Genomic DNA, 21,518 nt, shown 5'->3' with positions numbered 1-21,518 from the left:
ATGGGAAGGGAAAACAGGACAACAAATACAAAGGAGTAAGAGTTAAATTTTCAGAGGAGTTTATTCTTTCATCAGGAAGTTAAATAAAAGGCCGTGAGGAGGACACCCAAGAGCAAAATATCCACCTTTGCAGCTGCAGGGAGCACAGAGGCACCAAGCACCTTATGTTGCATGTTTTGGACCACCCTGAAGCAAGAACACAAATAAGAAAGGAATGCCAATGCTAAGCAATTAAATAGGATCAGCTATAAGAATAAGCTGGACAAACGTGCTCTAGGACTTAAGAATTAATGAAAAAGACATTTCAATTTTAATTTCCTTTCACCAATTTACTTTGCATATCTATGCATTTTCACTCCTCAATGTGTATGTCTTCATTTCAAAGTAAGTTGGATTATGGAATTATGGAAATAAAGTCAACAGAAACAAATACAACACTGTGAAAGTTGAGGTCCTCTCCAAATTGTCCTATTTTTGTTGATAATAGATTCTGATTATCAATGAATGAATGCATTGTTTCTCAAGTACATATCAGATTTCTTTAGCCATTGACATTCCTGAGCTTGTGATCAAATCAATCCAATTTTCCCATCCATCTTCACATTCTGATTGTAAGCCCAGCGAACTCTCTTCTTTGCCTGGGGACCAGGCTCCAGCTTCCTGTTGGGACAAGTGGGTCAGGCGGAAGTGCGATAGTCTTCTTCACCTGGGGGCCAGGATCTGGCTTCCTGTCAGGTCAAGTGGTCCAGAGGAGGTGGGGAGCCCTGTCCCAGACCAATGGAGCTCTCTTCTTGGCCTGGGGACAAGGACCAGACTTTCTGTCAAGATCAGTGAGTAAGGAGGGGGCAGGGAATTCTGTCCCAGCCTGGCTGACCTCTCTCCCTCACTTGGAACAACACTGGAAGCTCGAAAATAAAGGAAAATGACAAAACGAAAGACCAAAATGCAGTCTCAAACATCCAGCCCATCCTAAGAAAGCCTAGGAGCCATGTGCATAGAAGAAAATACATGCCACATACCTGAAGTACCTGAACTAATAGTAACTGAAATAAAGAAGCAACTCTGGGAAGCCTTAAAGGAATTCAAACTAGAAATAATCTCTCAGGTAAAAGAAGAAATGATAAAAGAAGTGAAGGAGATGCTGAACATATCTAAAGAAGACACAGTTAAAAAATTGGAGGAGATAAACAAAAAGATAGAATCCCTGGATGAACAATATAAGAAACAAACAGAATATATAAAGCAGATGCAAAGAGATATACAGGAAATCAAAAACTCCATCGAAAGCTGTAAAAACTGCCTCAATGAATGTGAAGATAGAATTTCAGACCTCGAAGATAAGATTGCAGCCAGTGAACAGGAAAGGAAATATCTTTTAAAAATAACAAGAAATCAGGAAATAACAATTCAACACCCGCAAGATGACACAAAGAGGAACAACATAAGTTTAATAGGGATAAATGAAATGGAAGGGAACAACATAAAGGATGTCAAGAGGATATTTAGAGAAGCAATAGCTGAAAATTTCCCAAACATGAGATTGGAAACTGATATCAAGATCAATGAAGCATATAGAACTCCAAATAGCCATAAACAAAATAAAACTACATCCAGACACATAATAATGGCCATCCCAGAAATCGAACAAAAGAATAGAATATTAAAAGTTGTCAGAGAGAAAAGACAGATCACCTATAAAGAAAAACCTATCAGAATCACAGCAGACTTCTCAGCACAAACAATAAAGTCAAGAAGAGCATGGAATGAAGTGTTTCAGATCCTAAAGGAAAATGATTTCTGACCTAGACTGATATACCCTGCAAAACTGTCCTTCAAAATGGATGGAGGAATAAGATACTTCCATGACAAAGAACAGCTGAAAAACTACATGATCACCAAGCCAACCCTGCAAAGAATACTGAAAGACAGCCTAGATACATTTAGGAAAAAACCACTAAACAAAGCAGACAATTAAACAGAACTGAAACATAAAGATGCAACAGCAGAAAGATAACATGTCAACAATAAACCAATATATAACAGTTATAACCATTAATGTAAATGGTCTCAATGTACCAATTAAAAGAAACAGACTGGCAGAATGAATCAAGAAACAAAATCCAACCATTTGTTGTCTACAAGAAACCCATCTAATCCAAAAGGATACCCACAGACTGAAAGTCAAAGGATGGAAAACAATATTTCATGCAACAGGAACCCCCCAAAAAGTGGGGGTGGCTATTCTGTTTGCAGACAGTGTGAACTTCAAGCCAATATTATCAGAAGGGATAAAGAAGGTCATTGCATACTGGTTAGGGGAAAACTCCAAGAGGAAGAGATAACTATCTTAAATATATATGCACCAAATTCCAGAGCACCCAGTTATATAAAGCAAGTACTAATAGAAATGAAAAACCAAGTTAACAGTCACATAATTCTACCAGGAGATCTTAATGCACCATTGACACCAATGGACAGACCAACCAGACAGAAAATCAGCAAAGAAATAAAAGAACTGAATCACACCTTTGAACAAATAGACTTAATAGATATATACAGAGTATTCCACCCAACAACAACACAATACACATTCTTCTAAGCAGTGCATGGGTCATTTTCTAGAACTGACCATATATTAATGCATAAAACATATCTAAATAAATGCAAAATCATCCCTTGCATGCTTTCAGACCATAGGGTTATGAAATTAGAAATTAATGATAAAAGATACTACAAAAATTCCCACAAACACATGGAAACTGGATGATACACTCTTGAGTAATCAGTGGGTCACAGAGGAAATTAAACAAGAAACCAAACACTACCTACAAGAAAATGAAAACACAAACACAACTTACTGGAATTTGTGGGATGCAATGAAAGCCGTCCTCAAAGGAAAATTTATTGCACTTAGTTCCCACATCAGGAAAACAGAACGAATACAAATAAATAACCTGATGTTACACCTCAAACAGCTAGAAAAAGAAGAGCAAGTCAAGCCCAAAGACAAAAGAAGAGAGGAAATTATAAAAATCAGAGCAGAAATCAACGCAATAGAGACTAAGAAAACAATCCAAGGAATCAATGAATCAAAAAGTTGGTTCTTTGAAAGAATAAATAAAATTGATAAGCCCCTAGCCAACTTCATTTTAAAAAGGGAAGAAAAAGCTCAAATTCATGCAATAAGGAATGAAAGACCCTATAGAAATACAGAAAATCATCAACACCTATTTTGAAAACCTCTACTCTCAAAGGTTTGATAACACAGAGGAAATGGACAGATTCCTAGAAGCATACAAAGTCCCAAAGCTAGGTCATGAAGATGTAAAACTACTGAATAACCCAATTTCTATTAATGAAATTGAAAACATAATTAAATTCTTACCTACAAAGAAGAGCCCAGGCCCAGATGGATTCACTGCATAATTCTACAAGAAATACAAAGAAGACCTAATGCCAACACTCCTCAAACTCTTCAGTGTAATTGAAAGGGAAGCAATCCTTCCTAAATTGTTCCTAGAAGCAAATATTACCCTAGTACCAAAACCTGAAAAGGACCCAACTAAAAAAGAGAACTATAGACCCATCTCCCTAATGAACACAGATGCAAAAATCCTCAATAAAATATTGGCAAATAGGATGCAGCAAATCATCAAGAAAATCATACACCATGACCAAGTGGGATTCATCCCAGGTAGGCAGGAATGGTTCAATATACGTAAATCAATAAATGTAATACATCATATCAACAGAGCCAAAAGTAAGAACCACATGATCATTTCTATAGATGCAGAAAAAGCTTTTGACGAGGTCAACATTCATTCATGATAAGAACCTTGCAGAAAATTGGAACAGATGGTCTTTACCTCAATATAATAAAGGCTGTCTATGACAAACTAACAGCCAATTTCATACTAAATGGCCAAAAATTGAAGGCCTTTACTTTAAAATCAGGCACAAGACAAGAATGTCCCTTATCAATGCTCCTATTTAATATAGTGCTAGAAATACTAGCCAGAGCAATTAGACAAGAGAGAGAAATAAAAGGCATAAAGATAGGAAAAGAAGAAGTTAAGCTATCATTATTCGCAGAGGACATCATACTCTATATAGAGGACCCCCAAAAATCCATTGAAAGACTGCTAGATATAATAAATAAATTCAGTAATATAGCTGGATGTAAAATCAATATTCAAAAATCAATAACATTCCTATACACTAACAACAAAGTCACAGAGAGAGAAATACAAGAAGCCACACCCTTCGCACTAGCAACCAAAAAAATGAAATATCTAGGAATTACTGTCATGAAAGAAGTGAAAAACCTGTACAAGGAAAATTATAATACACTGAAAAATGAAATTGAAGATGATCTCAGAAAATGGGAAGACATCCCTTGCTCATGGATAGGAAGAATAAATATTGTGAAAAGGGTCATTCGCCCAAAACTTTTATACAGATTCAATTCAATCCTGATAAAAATGCCATCAAACATACCTCACAGAACTTGAGAAATCACTCTTAAAATTCATCTGGAGTGAGAAGAGACCTAGAATAGCAAGGACAGTTCTAAGCAGCAAAGGCAAGGCAGGAGGTATCACAGTCCCTGACTTGAAGTTATACTACAAAGCAACCATAGTAAAATCAACATGGTACTGGAACCAAAACAGAGCTGAAGATCAGTGGAATAGATTAGAAGATATAACCACAACTACAAACACACTCAACCACCTTATCTTTGATAAAAGGAGCCAAACATGTTCACTGGGAGAACGACAGTCTCTTTAATAAATGGTGCTGGAAAAACTGGCTCTCCATATGCCGGAATATAAAACTAGACCCATGCCTATCACCATGTACTAAAATAAAATCTAAATGGATCAAAGATCTAAATATTAAAACAAAAACACTAAATCTACTGGAAGACAAATTGGGTAAAAATCTTTAAGATATAGGAGTAGGTAGAAAATTCATGAATAGGACTCAAACCACACGGGAAATACTTCCCAGAATCAATAACTGGGACCACCTCTTATTAAAACGTTTCTGCACATCAAAAGAAATCTCCAGCATAGTGAAAAGAAGAACCCACAAACTGGGAAAAAAATCTTAGTGAACTGCCCCTCAGACAAAGGACTTCTGTCTAAAACATACAAAGAATTAAAAAAATCAGACCCCTAAAATTCAAAGACCCAATCCAAAAGTGGGCATCTGAGATGAATAAACAATTCTGATGAAGAAATACAAACGGCAAATAAATATATGAAAAAATGTTCATCATCATAGTCATTAGAGAAATGCAAATTAAAATCACACTGAAATTTCATTTCACTCCTGAAAGAATGGCCAAGATCAAGAAAACCACCAACAACAAATACTGGAGAGGCTGTGGGGAAAAAAGGAACTCTCCTGCACTGTTGGTGGGAGTGTAGACTAGTGCAACCATTGTGGAGGTCAGTCTTGAGATTTCTCAGAAAACTGGGGCTGGAAGCCCCATTTGACCCAGCTATACCACTTCTAGGCGTATTCCCAGAAGAACTGAAAGCATCATACCACAGTGATATATGTGCACCCATGTTTATAGCAGCACAATTTGTAATAGCCAGATCTGGGAAACAACCTAAGTGTCCATCAACTGAAGAGTGGATAAAAAAGTTGTAGTATTTTTATAAATGGAGTACTACTCAGCTATAAAGAATGATCACACTGAGACATTTATAAATAAATAGATGCAGCTTGAGACCATACTCATAACTGAAATAAATCAAACTCACATGTATAAATACTGCATAGTTTCCCTAGTGCAAGAAATGATAAGAATACATAAAAGTATGTGGTAATCATGATTCCCAATCATATTGCTTTGAAGCCATATAATGTTTTCACTCATTAACCGCAATGGTTTTAACCTGGGTTGTTCGATTTTAGTATCTATGATAGTACAAATAGCTATTTTGAAGAAAACGAGACATCATAAAAGCTAGTGCTGATTTAACATCATCTTGTTTTGAAGTCCCATCAAGCTGTGGTACATCTGTTTCCACTGGTTTTAACATGTTGTATCTTACTATATTTCACTATATGCTATAGTGTAGTATAAACAAAATTTTTTATAAGCAAAGAGATAATAAAGAAACCGTTGTTCGTTTTTCTATTAGCTGGTTCTAAATACCCTGTAATTCTTGCATTCTCTTGAGTGGTCTTGATATGCTTGAAGTTATAGCATACGAAGTTACACTCAATTCAAGGAAAGAGGCACTATGGAGACTACTATTATGTTAAATTATCTGATGTTGAAACACAATGATGCTTGAATGGTTCGGTTCTGTCCTGCGTTGTTCTGTTACAATGTCCTCTCTTATCTCAATCTCCTCCCCTTTTTAAAAATTAATCTATTTTCTCTCATTTTTTAATTAAGGGAAAACTAAATTAAAAATAGCGGGACATATTATAGTAACTTTCTTGGTTTTCCTATTAACCTGATTTGAACCCCAGTATTGCTCTCCCCATCTTGTTCTGTCTGATTATTCTATATTCTATTTTGTTTGATAGTATCAAGTTTGAGGGTATAGGCAACCACTTTGAAAGCAATAAGATATACTATGATGCTCATTATGGTTTGACTATTATTTTCTTTTGAAGTCCTGTAAGGTCTCCAGTGTAGGTTTCATTGGTCTCGTTCTGTACTGTTTTGATCAATTCTATTATACCTGATGATATAGATAACTCAATTTACATATAGCAAGAGGCACAATGGTAACCACTTTTGATCACCTGGTATTCTATTTTTGCATCACGTGCTATGCCCACCCTTCTATTCTAACTGACTCTGTTTTGCTTAGTCACATTTGGTTTTATTCTCTTCAAAAAAAGTAATAAGAACCGTGAGAGTAATAAAACCCAAAAAGTCTAATTGTTATTGTAAAAAAGAGAGGAAAGGAAGGTGGACTAAGGGATATAACCACAGGTATTTTTGAGTGTGTAGGATGGAAAACCATATTACTGAGCTTTTGTTGGATCATTGAACGGAACTGTCTCCAATTTCACTGTATGAATGTCCACTTTATATGCTTTAATTTTGTAATTTGGACAACTATCTCTAGGAAGACAATATGTAACCTATTAACTAGTGATTTCTTACTGTATATTTTTTTCTTGAAATACTGTATTATTTGTACCCTTTTACTGCTTTTTTAATGTCCTTTCTTTTTTCTCTTTAAATAAAAAAAATTCTGATTGTATACTATTGCTTTCTGCATCCCTCCCTAGAGCCACACATGATGGCAATTAGAACACACCTGGATAATTTAGGATAATCTTCTCACCTCAAGATTCTTCTAAGGACCAGCAAGCAGTGTGGGAAGAAGCTGTGACACAGAAACTGACTTCATTAGAGGAATCTAAGTATCTGGTCCCTCCCACTACCCAATGGCATTGAGGACCAGTGCAAGCAGGATCCAGAATCTGTAACTGGCCCTTTTCTGTCAAATTCCTGTCTTTGTTTTTTCTCTCTCTTCTTTGTCTTTTCTTTCTTTCTCCTTCTTTCCTTCCTTCCTTCCTTCCTTCCTTCCTTCCTTCCTTCCTTCCTTCTTTCCTTTCCTTCCTTTCTAACTTCCTTTCTTCCATAAACACTTGCAGAGAACTCCAACCACAGATAATTAATCATCCCATTCCCCAAACTCAGAGACCAAGTTCAGATATTCCCTTGAATACTCCTTCATTTTTTCTTTTCCAGCTCCTTCTCCAGTTCCCAAACCTTGTGGACTATCCTTTGTCCTCCAACTTTGCTTCTACTTCCTTCCCACTTGTATTTGATCTATACACTAGCCTCCTAAACTTTCCGACCACAGGGCAAAGCCACTTTATACCAAAGGAAAACATTTTGCATATGAACTCCTAGTTTATGATTGGTTCTATTCTATTATACTATAGACTTTGCTCCTATGATCTAAATCATAAAAACAGTAGTAAACACAACTTTTCAGTCTCTAAATTGTACTTGATGCTAATGTTATTGGCAGTTTTACTACTGTAGCTGGGTTGTCATATCTGATGTAGTCAGCTGTTCTCCCTTCTGTAACAGTACTTGGAAGCTCTGGGGTAAAAACTTCATTACAGCCTTGCATCAAAGGACTTGGGCCTAAGCCAAAAAGATACCAACACTCCATTGTTTTTTAAATTTTTTAAGAGAATAAAACCAAACAAAATAAGACAAAATAAAGTCAATCAAAACAAAACAGTGAAAGTGATACAGGACATCAAAACTAGATAATAGGAAATCAACAGTGGCTACCCTAATGCCTCTTGCTATCTTCAAACTAGCTGCCCATACCATAAGACATCTTAATTAATTGGGAAGGTAGGCTCTTGGGACAGACACAAACCAATAATTGCTTATACAGACGATATCCCTCAAGAATAGAAGTTTTCTTAGAGAGGTCTTAATACTAGTGACACAGCTACGTACTACAAAAATTCACAGGAATTATCACAGAAAATAAATAAAATTTTTTTGAAATAGAAAATGACAAGAAAAAGAAGGAAAATCCAATTTCAGACCTCTACCCACCTAGACCAAATCCAGGAGACACGGACATAGAATAAATTGGAAGATACACACCTGAAATTTCTGAAATGATAACTGCTGAAGTAAAGAAACAAATTCTTGAGGCTATAGAGGAAATCAGATAAAAAATAATCTCTCAGGTTAAAAAAAAAGAAATGTCAACCTATATAAAGGAATTGCATAGAAATTCTAGAGTACAGATAGATAAAAAATAGGTGAGGAAAGGTAGAGGATGGAAACTGAATGATCAATATAGGAAAGAAATACAGTGCATAAAATGGATTTGAACAAATGTTAATTGTCACAAAGAGATCAACAACAGATCATCAAAAAATCAGCAAAGAAGTAACAGAGCTGAACCAAACCAGTGAACAAAATGACTTAGTAGACATTTATAGTGTTCCACTCAACATCAGAATATACATTCTTCTTAGATGCACATGGGATGTTCTCTAAAATAGATCATATATTGGACCACAGAACATGCTTAAATAATTACAAAGGAATTGACCATAGTGCAATGAAATTGAAATTAATGACAAAAGAAACTGCAAAAACACCACTTAAAAATGGAAATTAAATAATACCCTTCTAAACAAACAATAGGCCACAGAAGAAATTAAAAAACACCTAAAATCAAAGGAAAATATAAGTACAACTTACCAGAAACTGTGGGATACAATGAAAATGCAGTCCTAACAGGGAAATTTATAGCTGTAAATTCTCATATCAGAAAAATAGAATGCACACAATTAAACCACTTAATGCTGCACCATAAGCTTCTAGAAAAATAAGAGAAAGTCAGAACCAAGGCTCATACAAGGGAGGGAATTTTAAAGATTAAAATAGAAATTAGCATGATTGAGACTAAGAAAATAATACAAAGAATTAATGAATTGAAGAGTTAGTTCTTTGAAAGAATAAATAAGATTGATAAGCCTCTAGTCAATCTTACCAAAAAAATGGAAAGAAAAAAACTCAAATTTATGTAACAAGGAAGGAAAAGGGTGAAATCACTACAGATCATGTGAAAATTCAGAAGATCATCAATACCTATTTTGAAAAACTTTACTTGAATAGAGTAGAAAACAGGAAAAATGGGCAGAATTCTAGAAATGTATGAATTATCAAGTCTAATCAAGATGATATAAATATCCTGAATAGCCCAGTATTAGTTAATGAAATTGAAAATGTAATCAAAAACTTACCAACAGATAAAAGCCCAGGTCCTGATGGATGCACAGCTGAATTTTACAAGAAATTTAGAGAATATTTAATGCTCTTAAAGTTTTAAGAATATCTATACATTAAAAATTAAAGTACTCATGCCAGTACTCTCAAAAAGGATATCAAAGAGGATATCAGAAAATAGAAAGCTATTCTCTGCTCATGGATAAGAACAATCATTGTGAAAATGGCCATACTTCCAAAACTACTGCACAGATTTATTGTAATTCTGATTAAAATACAATCAGCATACCTCACAGAACTAGAGAAAATATTCCTAAAATTCATTTGGAAATAGAAGAGACCTGGAATAGCAAATGCAATCCTGGGGAACAAAGGCAAAGCAGGAGGCATCACAATCCTTGACTTGAAATTAGACTACAAAAGCTATGGTTATAAAATCAGCATGGTACTGGCAAACAAAACAAAACAAAACAGACCTGAAAATCAGATTAGAAGATACAGACAAACCACAAATAAACTTAACCACTTTATCTTTGACATAAGGGCCAAATATACTCAAGAGTATATATATTGGAAGAAAGATAGCCTCTTTAATTAATAGTTCTGGAAAACTGGCATTCCACATGCTGAAGACTAAAACAGAACCCGTCATTACCATTTGGCCCTAAAGTCAAAATGGAACAAAGATCTAATTATTAAAGCAAAAATACTAAACATACTGGAAGAGAAAGTAGGTAGAAATCTTACAGACAGGAGTAGACAAAGAATTCATGAAAAAAAAAACTGCATTAGAAGTACTTTAAAGAATTAACAAGTAGAATCTCACCTTATCAAACAGGTTTTGCACATCAAAACAAGTCACCAAAATAGTAAAAAGAAAATCCACAGAATGGGAAAAATTTTAGTCAACTGTCCCTCAAAGGACTTATACATAGAACATATGAAGAGCTGAAAAAAATCAGGCCTCCTAAATTCAAATCCAAAAATGGGCATCCAAGATGAATATACACTTCCCTGCTAAAGAAATACAAATTTCAAATAAGTACAATAAAAATTGCTGAATATCATTGCTCATTTGAGAAAAAGAAATTAAAAGAACACTAAGATTCCACTTCACTCCAGAAAAAAATGGCTATCATCAAAGAATCCACCAACAACAAATGTTGGTGGGACTGTGGGGGAAAAGGAACCCATCTTGTGGGAGTGTAGACTGGTACAACCACTGTGGAAATCCAGTGTGGAGATTCATAAAAAAGTGGAATTGGAGGTCCATTTGATTCAATTTTACCCTTCTGAGTATTTTCCCAGAAAGATTAAAAATATCATACCATAGTGATATATGTGTACCCATGTTTATATAAGAACAATTTCTAACAGCTAAATCTTGGAAACAACCCAAATTTCCATCAGTCACAGAATGGATAAAAAGATGTGGTATTTTTATGCAATGGAATACTACTCAGCTATAAAGAAGGATAAATTTAAGGTTGTTATAGATAAATGAATTCAACTAGAGACTATGCTCACAAGTGAAATAAATCAGACTCTCCTGTGTAAACATCACATTATCTCCCTAATGAAATAAACTGAAATAGTAAATAAGATCCAAAATTGGCAATAGATATCCTAAAAGGGGAAAACAACTACTAAAAAGGAAAGAACTGGGATGAGGGAAAAGAGAAAAGAAGGAAGGAAAAGGGAAAAACTATACACATATACAGGATACCTAAGACAATTATACTAATAATTGCTTTTAGTTCATAAAAAAAGGCTGGTTTGGAAACAAAGAAAAGATTGGTTTGTGGTTATATTGCTTGATCAATTTTGCATGCTGATGTCTTATAATCTGAGCAACTGCTTTGAAGAGCACAATATGCAAACATTAATCATTGTTAATTTTCTATTATCTTTCTATAAATCTTTTGTTTTATATTTTTCTTTAAAATAAAAGAAAAGATAATTTAATTACATCTGTAAGGATCTTTTTCTCTCAATAAAATAACAATAGGTACAGTTCCAGGGAAACTTTTGGATTATATAATTCATACTGCTGCAAATATAGCCTTTGCAAAACTAAAAATATTGCACAATGATACTAAACCTGAAGAATTGTATTCAATGGTGTTTGATGTTCTAAAGTCACTCGGATTTAAGATTCAAATCCCTACTTTTTCTTATATTGCCAATGTGACTTTGAATAAGTATCATCCAACAGTTGTGTACTTTATTGTCTTGCCCTATAAATTGCCCTATAAATATGGCTATTTTTTTAAAAAGAAAAGTAAGAAGAAGCAGACAATATTTTTAAAGCATTTAGCATATATTCACATATAGGTAGCATTCAATATTATGTATTGATAAAACTACTAATAGTTGTGGAAGAGCAGAAATCTGCGATTTCCAGTATTATCCTCTTTTTTCTCTTATCAAAATTACTTCCTTTTAAAAGCCATCTTTGACAAACCAATGACCAACATCACATTAAGTGGAAAGAACCTGAAAAGTTCTCTCTAAAATCATGACCAAAAAAAATTTGTTAACATAATATCTATTCAGTACAATTCTTGAAACATTAGCTAGTAAAGAGAAAAAAATTAAATTAATTACATCAGTAAAGAGAAAGAAATTAAATGGATATGGATAGAAAGGAAGAAATTAAATTATCATTATTTGCAAGTGACATGATTCTCTACATAGAAGATCCCCAAAATTCCACCAAAATTTGCTAGAATTAATATTCAAATTAGTAACATAGCAGGATATAAAGTCAACATTCAAAACTCAAAAATGTTCCTTTACAACAATAAACTCACTGAGAGAAAAAGTAGGGTGAAATGTATTTAAAATAGCATCCAAAAAAGTGAAATACTTAGGAATTAACTTAATTGAGGAAGTGAAAGATCTCTATGCCCAAAACTACAGAACTCTAAAAAAGAGAATGAAAAGACATCAGAAAAATAAAAGTTGTTTTCTCCTCTTGGATAGGCAGAAGAAATACAGTGAAAATGACCACATTTCCAAAACTGTTATACAGACTTAACACAATCCCAATCAAAATGGCAATGATATTCTTCCCAAATCTAGAGAAAAAGTAATCCTAAAATTAATATGGAACCAAAAGAGACCTAAAATAGCGCAACTTAGGCAACAAAGGCAAGGCCAGAGGCATCGCAATCGTGAGCTTCCAGTTATGCTGCAAAGCTACAAGGATAATATAGCATGATTTTGGCACAAAACAGACATGAGCATCAATGGAACAGAGTAAAAGATGCAGAAACTCCAAATACACTTACCTACATTATCTTTCACAAACAGGAAAAATAATTTCACTAAGAGAAAGATAGCTTCTTTGACAAATGATGCTGGGAAAACTGTCTATCCACATACCAAAGACTGAAAGAGCCATATCTTTCTCTATGCACTAAAAATCAAAATGGATCAAAGATCTAAATGTTAAAATAGGAACACATAATGTTCTGGAAGATAAAATATCTAAGAATCTTGAAGACATATGGCTGGGCAAAAGTTTTCTGAACAGAACCCCCGTTGTATAAGCAGTAATACCATGAATCAACAAAAGGAGTCACATCAAATTAAAAAGCTTCTTTGGCACATGAGAAAGGAACTGAGAGATGGAGGAAACGGGCAGAAAGGAAGGGAAAGGAGATTTTGAAAAGGTTGGAGGGGATTTTGAAGCACTGTATATACGCACCCAGTCCCTATGATGACAGTGACCAGCATGTACTACAAACATGCACGTACGAAACTGAGTCTGAGAGGTACAGAGCCAGAGGAAGAAGAAGGGATACGGTTAACAAAAGTAATAAAGAGATGTCATGTAATGCACCAACCACCCAGGGCAAATGTAATCATTTTGTACTAAAAATAAATACCAATAAAATATAAAAAATTAAAAATCTAAAAATGACTTTAAAAGGTAAATAAATAAAATTACTTCCTTGTGGATCACAGCAAAGGTAGAGATCACCTGAATACTTCCTTTCCAAGGAGAAGACATCAAAAACCTCTATAAAATAATGGAATCAATACAGTAGGGACAAGAGCTGCCCCTGCAGAAACACTGAACAGGGGATTTCAGCCTTGTTTTCCATATGATAATACAAATATAGAAATACAGAACTGATTTCTTCCCCAAAAGAGCAAATGACAAAAGTTCTTTTAAAATGCTAGATTTTAATTGTTTAAAGCATGAATAAAGGCATAATTTTAGATTCAAATAGGAGTAGATATAATTGTTAGTTGAAACAGACATTTTCCCATGCCCATAGTTATGTTCTGTTTTTTAAAATGACTTTAAAAGCACTCTAATGGAAGCAAAGGATCCTATAAAACTCTTTTGCTTTTCTAAGGTGATCACTGTAAATTCATTTAGAGTAAAATACATTCTCATCAGCAGGCCTCCGAGTGTGCAGCATTTTTATATGGTGAAAATGGTTTCATGTTCACTGCTTTATTTTTAATTTGGAGTTGGAAAATTTGAAAGAAAGGCAGTTAAAACTGAAATCTACTTCACACTAACTGTAAACTTTCTTTAGGAGGAGAGTCTAAGAGAAGGGAGAGGATCATAAAGGAAGATGATTTCAGGGAAAGAATTCTCAAGCCACAAAATAGATACTCGGAATCATTTAATCTGCTTAATATCTTCCCTTGTCAATTTTATATATATTTGCTTTAAAAGTGAAACCCCAGGCTGAGGATTTAGCTCAATGGTGTAAGCACCTGCCTGGCAAATGCAAAGTTTGATCCCTGGTACAAAAAAAAAAAAGTGAATAACCACCATTTTTCCCTTAAAATTATGTGCAAAAAGCAACGTTTCATTGGAGTAGAGCAGATATACAGGCAGCTTAATTTTCCCTTGCTGATTCTGGAAGAAATTACATTCTTTCCAGTCTTATTTGTAGCAGTTTTTATCAATTTTCTTGTTCTTCTGAATCTACCAACTCACTTCTTTGACCTCAGAGTCTAATAGAATTCTTGTTATTACTTCCCTGTAATTGAATTGTTGAAAATCTTTCTGTAATAGTCATTGGCATATCTTTTTATGGTAGTCAACATTATTCATTACAACAGAGGAAGTCAAATTGTACTGGAATAATTTACCATATTGGCAAAGTTGAGTCCAGAATGTTTGGTTTAAGGCTCAGGAAGTTGTACCTCTTAAAATCTCTTCAGTTGCTTCACTTTTACAATATTTCTTGGTATTTTTAGTAAACGAATGCTCTTAGTATAAAGACTGCCTTTCTAGAGGAATGACAAATGATACTCTTAAAGAAGATACTGTAATTCTGCTCCTTGTGACCTTGTAAAATTAAACACTTGAGACTAACAAGTCTCTACATAGAGGATTTATTAAGCTGTTTCAGATGCTAGCCAAAGGTAAAATCACTCATCCTGGGACGAATTCCCTAAGGGAACACAATCATGGTCAAATAAAAGTTAGAGAAATATGCACTAGAACCCAGTTTCCAAGGTGTTTTTTTTTTTGTCTTTTTTCATTTTTACTGGTACTGGGGATCAAACTCACAACTGCCTGCTTGCAAGGCAGGTACTTATGCCTCTGAGCTAAATCCTCAGCCCCTCCAAGGTGTTTTATAATGAGTATTTTGAGGGAAATATAATTTTCTTCCTTTTTTCCTTCCTTCTTTTTTTCTCTCTCCTTTCCTTTCTCTCTCTGTCTGTCTCTGTCTCATTTCTCTGTCTGTTTCTCTGTTTCTCTCTCTTTCTGTCTCTCTCTCTCCCTCTTTCTCTTGTAGACTAGGAATTAAATGCAGGAACTGCATTTAGACTAGGAATTAAACTCATTCAAGTTAGGTAAGTACTCTATTTTGTTTTCATCAAACGTATACTGGTTAAAATAAGAAAGGTGGGCTTACATGAGTTAGGCTGTCCTGGGATAGGAGAACAGTCCATAAGAGAAGTTCTTGCTGCTTCTTGGCTTATTCTAAAAGAAGAATGAGATGTTGCACTGATGAAGAATCTTCAAATGTAAGTGGGGGATGTGAGCAGTTTCTTAATTTTCTCTGTTGATTTAGCTTTAATTTATAACATAATGAGCTAAAAACATACTTCTCTTATCTCTCTCCTCCTCTCATTTTCTGGCTGACAGTTTAATTTAGTTGGGTATTTTAAAAGATCTCAGAATTCTTATTTCAACCTTTAGTGCTTTAGTGTGGCAATATTTATTACTTATGTGCATAGATGTATGTGTACACATATATGTATCCTTTAGAATGTATGCAATTATGCCTACTTACTTCCAAATGTTTTGATTTAAACTGTTAGTAGAAATAAGGTAAAAAAATGAATCTTCTGAAAACTCAAAAACATTAAAATTATTGATAGTTGGTATAATTTCTATAACAAAGATCAATTATTGTTTCTATTTTTTTAAATTTTATTTAAGGAGAATAGAAAAAAAAGCAGAGAAAGCGTACAAGTTATACAGATTTACAGAAAAAAAAACAGTAGGAAATCACTAGTTAATGGATTACATATTGTCATCTTAGAAATAATTGTTCAAGTCACAAAATTAAAGCTTGTAAAGTGGACATTCCAACAATGATACTGCAAACAGTTCTGTTCAATGATCCAATAAAACTCTGTGATATCATTTCCTATCTTATACACTTAAATATACATGCAGTTATATAGTTTAGAGCACTTTCTTTTCCTCTCTTTTGTACAATGACTATTACACATTTTGGGTTTCATTGCTCCCACGGTTCTTATTACTTTTTTGGAAGAGAGTAGAGCCAAATGTGACATAACAGAACAGAATCGGTCAAGTCAAAAGGGTGGACATAATAGATAATGTAAAAACATAATACAAGGTGATCAACAATGGTTACCATAATGCCTCCCGCTATCTCTAATAGAATTGCATATATCATTAGTTATAATACGATTGAACAAAACAGTAAAGAATAAAACCGACAAAACCAAAGCATTGGAGACATTGTAGGTCTTCAAAAGTAGATAAAAGTCAACGAGAATGGGTGTTATAATGAATCTCATTATCTTCACAGCTGATGCCTAAACTTTCGAACCTGATACTATCCAGCAAAACAGAATAGGGGAACATCAGTCAAAAACAAGATTGTGAGAGTAATACAGGGCTTTAAATTGAGATAATGGAAAGTCAAAGTGGGTTACTATAATATATCCTGCTATTTTTATTTATATTTCTCTTAATTAAAAGGATAAAAATAAAAAAGTAAATAATGGAGTGGAGATTGAGATAAAAGAGGGCATAACAGCGAAACAGTGCAGATCAAAACATAACCATTTAAGCAGAATAGTGTTTCACCACAAGATAATCCTGACATAAAAGTAGTTACCATATTGTCTCTTTCCTTGAAATCCTTGAGTACAACTTTGTATACTGTAGCATTAAGTATATCAAAACAATGTAAAACCATTTAAGAGAATGACAGCATTACAGAGTATTTAGAATCGACTAACAGAAAATGAACAATGGTTTCTGTATAATCTCCTTGTCTTTAAAGGGTTTTTGCTTATACTATCGTCCATAATAAAATCCAATAAGATACAACTTATTTAGACCATTGGAGACAGAAGAACAAAAGCTAGATGAGACTTCAAAACAAGATGATACTAAATCAGTATTACCTATTAAGATGTCATTTTCTCCAAATTAGCTGTTCCTATCATCCAATCTTCTCTACCTCATTTCTGTTGAACTCTTTTTCTGTCAGTAGCTATCAGTTTGTCTTCTTCATTTTGTTCTCTGCTCCATTCATTGTGGCCTCCCCACCACTATTTCTGGATTCTTTGTATTTTTCTTTTTTAAGAATATCCTGCAAAACTCTCTGTAGAGTTGAATTGGTGGTTGCAAATTCCCCCAGTTCCTCTTTATCCTGGAAGCACCTTGTTTTTCCATCAATTTCCAGGGACAGTTGTGCAGGATATCTCAATCTTGGCTGGAGATTATTATCTTTCAAAGCTTGAATTATTTCCCCCCACACTCTTCGTGATTTGATGGTTTGTGCAGAGAAATCTGCTGTAATTCTGATGGGTGTTCCCTTGTAAGTGGTCTGTTTCTTGTCTCTTACAGCTTTTAATATTCTGTTCTTGTATTGAATTTCTGGAATTTTTATTATTATATGCCTGGGTGTTGCTCTGTTTGGGTTGTAGGTAGCTGGGGTCCTGTATGCCTCATACATCTGAGTGTCTTTACCTTTTGCTAAATTAGGAAAATTCTCCTGGATTATTTCTGTGAGTAGCTTTTGTAGTTCACTTGTTTGTGTCCCTACTTCTTCTTTTATGTTCTTAATCCTTAAGTTATGGCTCCTCTTATCATCTTCTTGTCTTTGGATTATTGCTGTTTGTTTCTTTGTTATTTTTAAGAAATTTTTCATTTCATTCTCCCATATTACAAGTCTGCCCTCCAGTTCAGATAGTCTGTCCTTAGATTTTTTCAAGCTGTTATGCCAGTCTTCGATAGACTTCTTAGTATCTTGGTAGTCCCTTTGAACCTGCTTCACGTATGCTATGCTTTCTCTGTTTTCTCCATCAAACAATTCTCCCCTCTTTTTCTGTTCTTCCATTCCACCATCTGTTTTTTCTTGGGTGGTGCTTAGCATTTCTCTAACTATTCTGCATACTTCTAGTTTCTGGTCATTGATAACTTGATTCCTGAATTGGTCTATGAGGCTCTCTATATGGCGCTTTATGTCTATTGGTGCGGTGTCCACTATTGCCTGTTTCTCAGAATTGGGGGCCAAGAGCCTTTCTTGTTGCTGCCTTTTCCCATATTCTCTGTTCCTTATATATGCAAGCTTACATAGGAGGCCCAGCTTCCCTCCCTGTCAGCCACAGCCTGATTGAATTGCGCTGGCTAGGTGTTCCCGCCCACCGCAGCGCACCAGGGAGTTACGGACTAGGCAGCCTACGCGCAGGGTGCCCCTCCAGGCCACTGTCAGGCTCTGGGATCTGGGTTGGGCCAGCCTACTGAGTCTGCCAGCAGCGTCACGCAGGCCAGGCACTTTTCACCAATCCCGCCAGAGAGGGGGATGTGTGGCTGGAGTCGCCACCGCGCCCTGCTCCCGCAGGACTGCTCGGGCCCAGAAAGTCCTCTGCTGGAGTCAAACTGTGGTAGAGTGTCAGTTTCTCTCACTCACCTCACCACAAGTCAGTGCACACCTCCCTGCCCATCCTGTTTTTGACTCCATTCGCAGATTGCTGTTCTCAGAGCTTCCGCGCGTCTCTCTCCTTGCCGAGCCGATGTAGAGGCCACGGGGCGGGAAACCCAAATGGTGGCTTCCAATGGCACGGGGTCCAGACTCCACACTGAGGCTTTTCTGTTCCTGCTTTAGCACCAGGACTGCATTCCAAGTTGGTTTCTCTCAGCCCAGTTCGTTCCTGAGTCAGCAGAGCATATCTCCACCTGCTTATGTCCCCTTACTCCGCACCATTCCTGACTTCTGAACCAAGCCTTTCAGAGAGCCTCCGTAGCATCTGTTATCTGTCTGCCATGTTCTCCCGGAAGTCCGCCTCAAAGATTAATTATTAAAAGTGCAGTAAAAGTAACAATAGATAAATAGTCTACAATCCCATAGGTATAAATATTCTTAATCTTTTAAAATTTCCTTCTAATGAAAATGTCATATGAAGTGTATACATCTTTGAAGCTGTTTACAACCCTTTTCTTGAATTAAAATTGTTATAACTAATAAAAAAACTACAATAACCATTTTACCAACAGCTGACATTCAGTCTGCATCCATTAAACATTAGGCAGTGTGGCAACTACTTTACACACAACTTTTCTAAATTCAGAAAGACATTATCAGAGGAAAATCATTAGTATTCCTGTTTTAGTGATGAAAAAATTCAAATGTAATAAAGTTAAATGACAAAAAGTTAAGTCATATAACTGAACATTAATTGGACTGGGGCAATCTCATGGAATCTGATTCTGAAGCTTAATACCTCAATTAAATAAATAAAATTATTAATATTTAAGAAGCAACAATTTGGAACACAGGCCTGTTTTCATCTTTGCAAAGTTGTGCCCAAGGACACGATGCCCTGAGTCTAAATTTTCATTTATTCATTCAATGATTGTTACGTGTCTGCTTCCCAAAGGAACTGAAGCTCATTTGTAAGAGCAGACACAATCTAAGAACCAGAAGCCTGAATGATGAAGGAGTGCATGAACAGTTCCCACCAAAAAAATTAGGTGAAATGAAGATACTGTGATTCCAAACAAAGTCATGGCAACCGATGGAGGAAAGGTAATAGCATTAGAAGTAACAAGAGTTCTTAAAATACTTATTCTAGAGAGTTTTCTTTCTGCCTTTTTCAGTTTGGTCAGTCTGAGGCATGCCTGTAGTGAGAAATGAGAGTCATCATAGAAATGTAAAGAAAGAGATAAAATAATTTTAGTAGTGACTTTTTAATTATCAACATGTAAGAATTTTTTAAAAGGGAGAAACTTTACCATAGAAATAATTAAAGTGTATTAGAAGGATACCCCATGGAGGCTCCTGTCTGAGGGATGAGCATGATAGATCTGAAAGAAATACCTGTTCTAGGAGGAAAATCCTGCCCTGATGGAGCCTGGTAGAAGCTGGCAGAGAGCTACTGCCCTGTCTTCCTGTACAAAAGAACAAAATCTATGTTCTTCAAAGCTCTCTGGATGAAGACCTTCTGCCTACAGCCACAAACTTGGTTCGTTGAACAGAAAGGGTCTTCTTCCTCTGTGAGAGTGAAGAGACTTCACCTATGAGAACAACACCATTTTCACCAGTCAGGACACAAGGGAGCATTCTCGATCTGTAGAGGGGTAGGGTAAAAAGCCTTAGCATAGATAACTAAGGGAGGACAACCCTGGGTTGGCACTGGCATGGGAAGGATTCAGTGCTTCACTCTCTCTCACACACACACAAACACACACAGAGAGAATAGTATTTGGAGAGATATTGAATATTTCCTTAAAAGAACACGTTCACTTATATTGTATTTTCCTTTTAAAAATCACATTCACATATGGTATGGGCAGTGAAGTAAAAGTTTAAAAACATGCAGAAACACATTTCAATAAAAAAGTAACTTCATATTCTCTATTTGTGCACTAAAGGTCATTGGAGGCCTCTGTATAATGAATTCAATCTGAACAGTTCAGATATGTTTCTGACAGGCTAGCAGATTCAATAGAAATTATTACTCAGGGCAGTAGTTTCACAAGCAAAGTCTCCTGGAGGGCTTATAAAAGCACAGAGTGATGAGGCTGTTCCAAATTCAGTGGTCTGAGATGGGACCAGAGCCCTCGCATTTCTAAACAAGTTCCCAGGGAATGCTGCTGCTTAAAGTGCTGCTTTGAGACACTCTAACTTGAGGGATGTAGCAACTTGATTATCACTCAAAACCTTGAACATTTGTTTTAAATGCAAATGGCCTCACTTGAATGGGCATTTAAAACACCTACTAATAACTAAATATACATAAACACTTTGGGCCTGGCAACCATCTGTGTATATGAACTACTTAATCCTTTTGTGTATATGACCTACTAATTTTGTTTAAGAACTACTTTATCCTTATGATGACCCACTTGTCTTAGTTACTTTTCTCTCTTTTTGCTGAGACAAAATATCTGACACATGAAATTAAAAAGGGAAAGGTTCATTTAGCTTACAGTTTGTAGAGGTTTCAGTCTATAATCATCTGGCTCCAAGGCAGGGTGGCACATGATAGAGAGGCAACAGTTCATGGCAGT

Source organism: Cavia porcellus, unplaced genomic scaffold (genome assembly GCF_034190915.1).
Source record: "Cavia porcellus strain 051 isolate PalLab524CR breed Dunkin Hartley unplaced genomic scaffold, mCavPor4.1 scaffold_11, whole genome shotgun sequence".
Classification (NCBI taxonomy): Eukaryota; Metazoa; Chordata; class Mammalia; order Rodentia; family Caviidae; genus Cavia; species Cavia porcellus.
Note: the sequence above shows the minus strand (reverse complement) of the source record.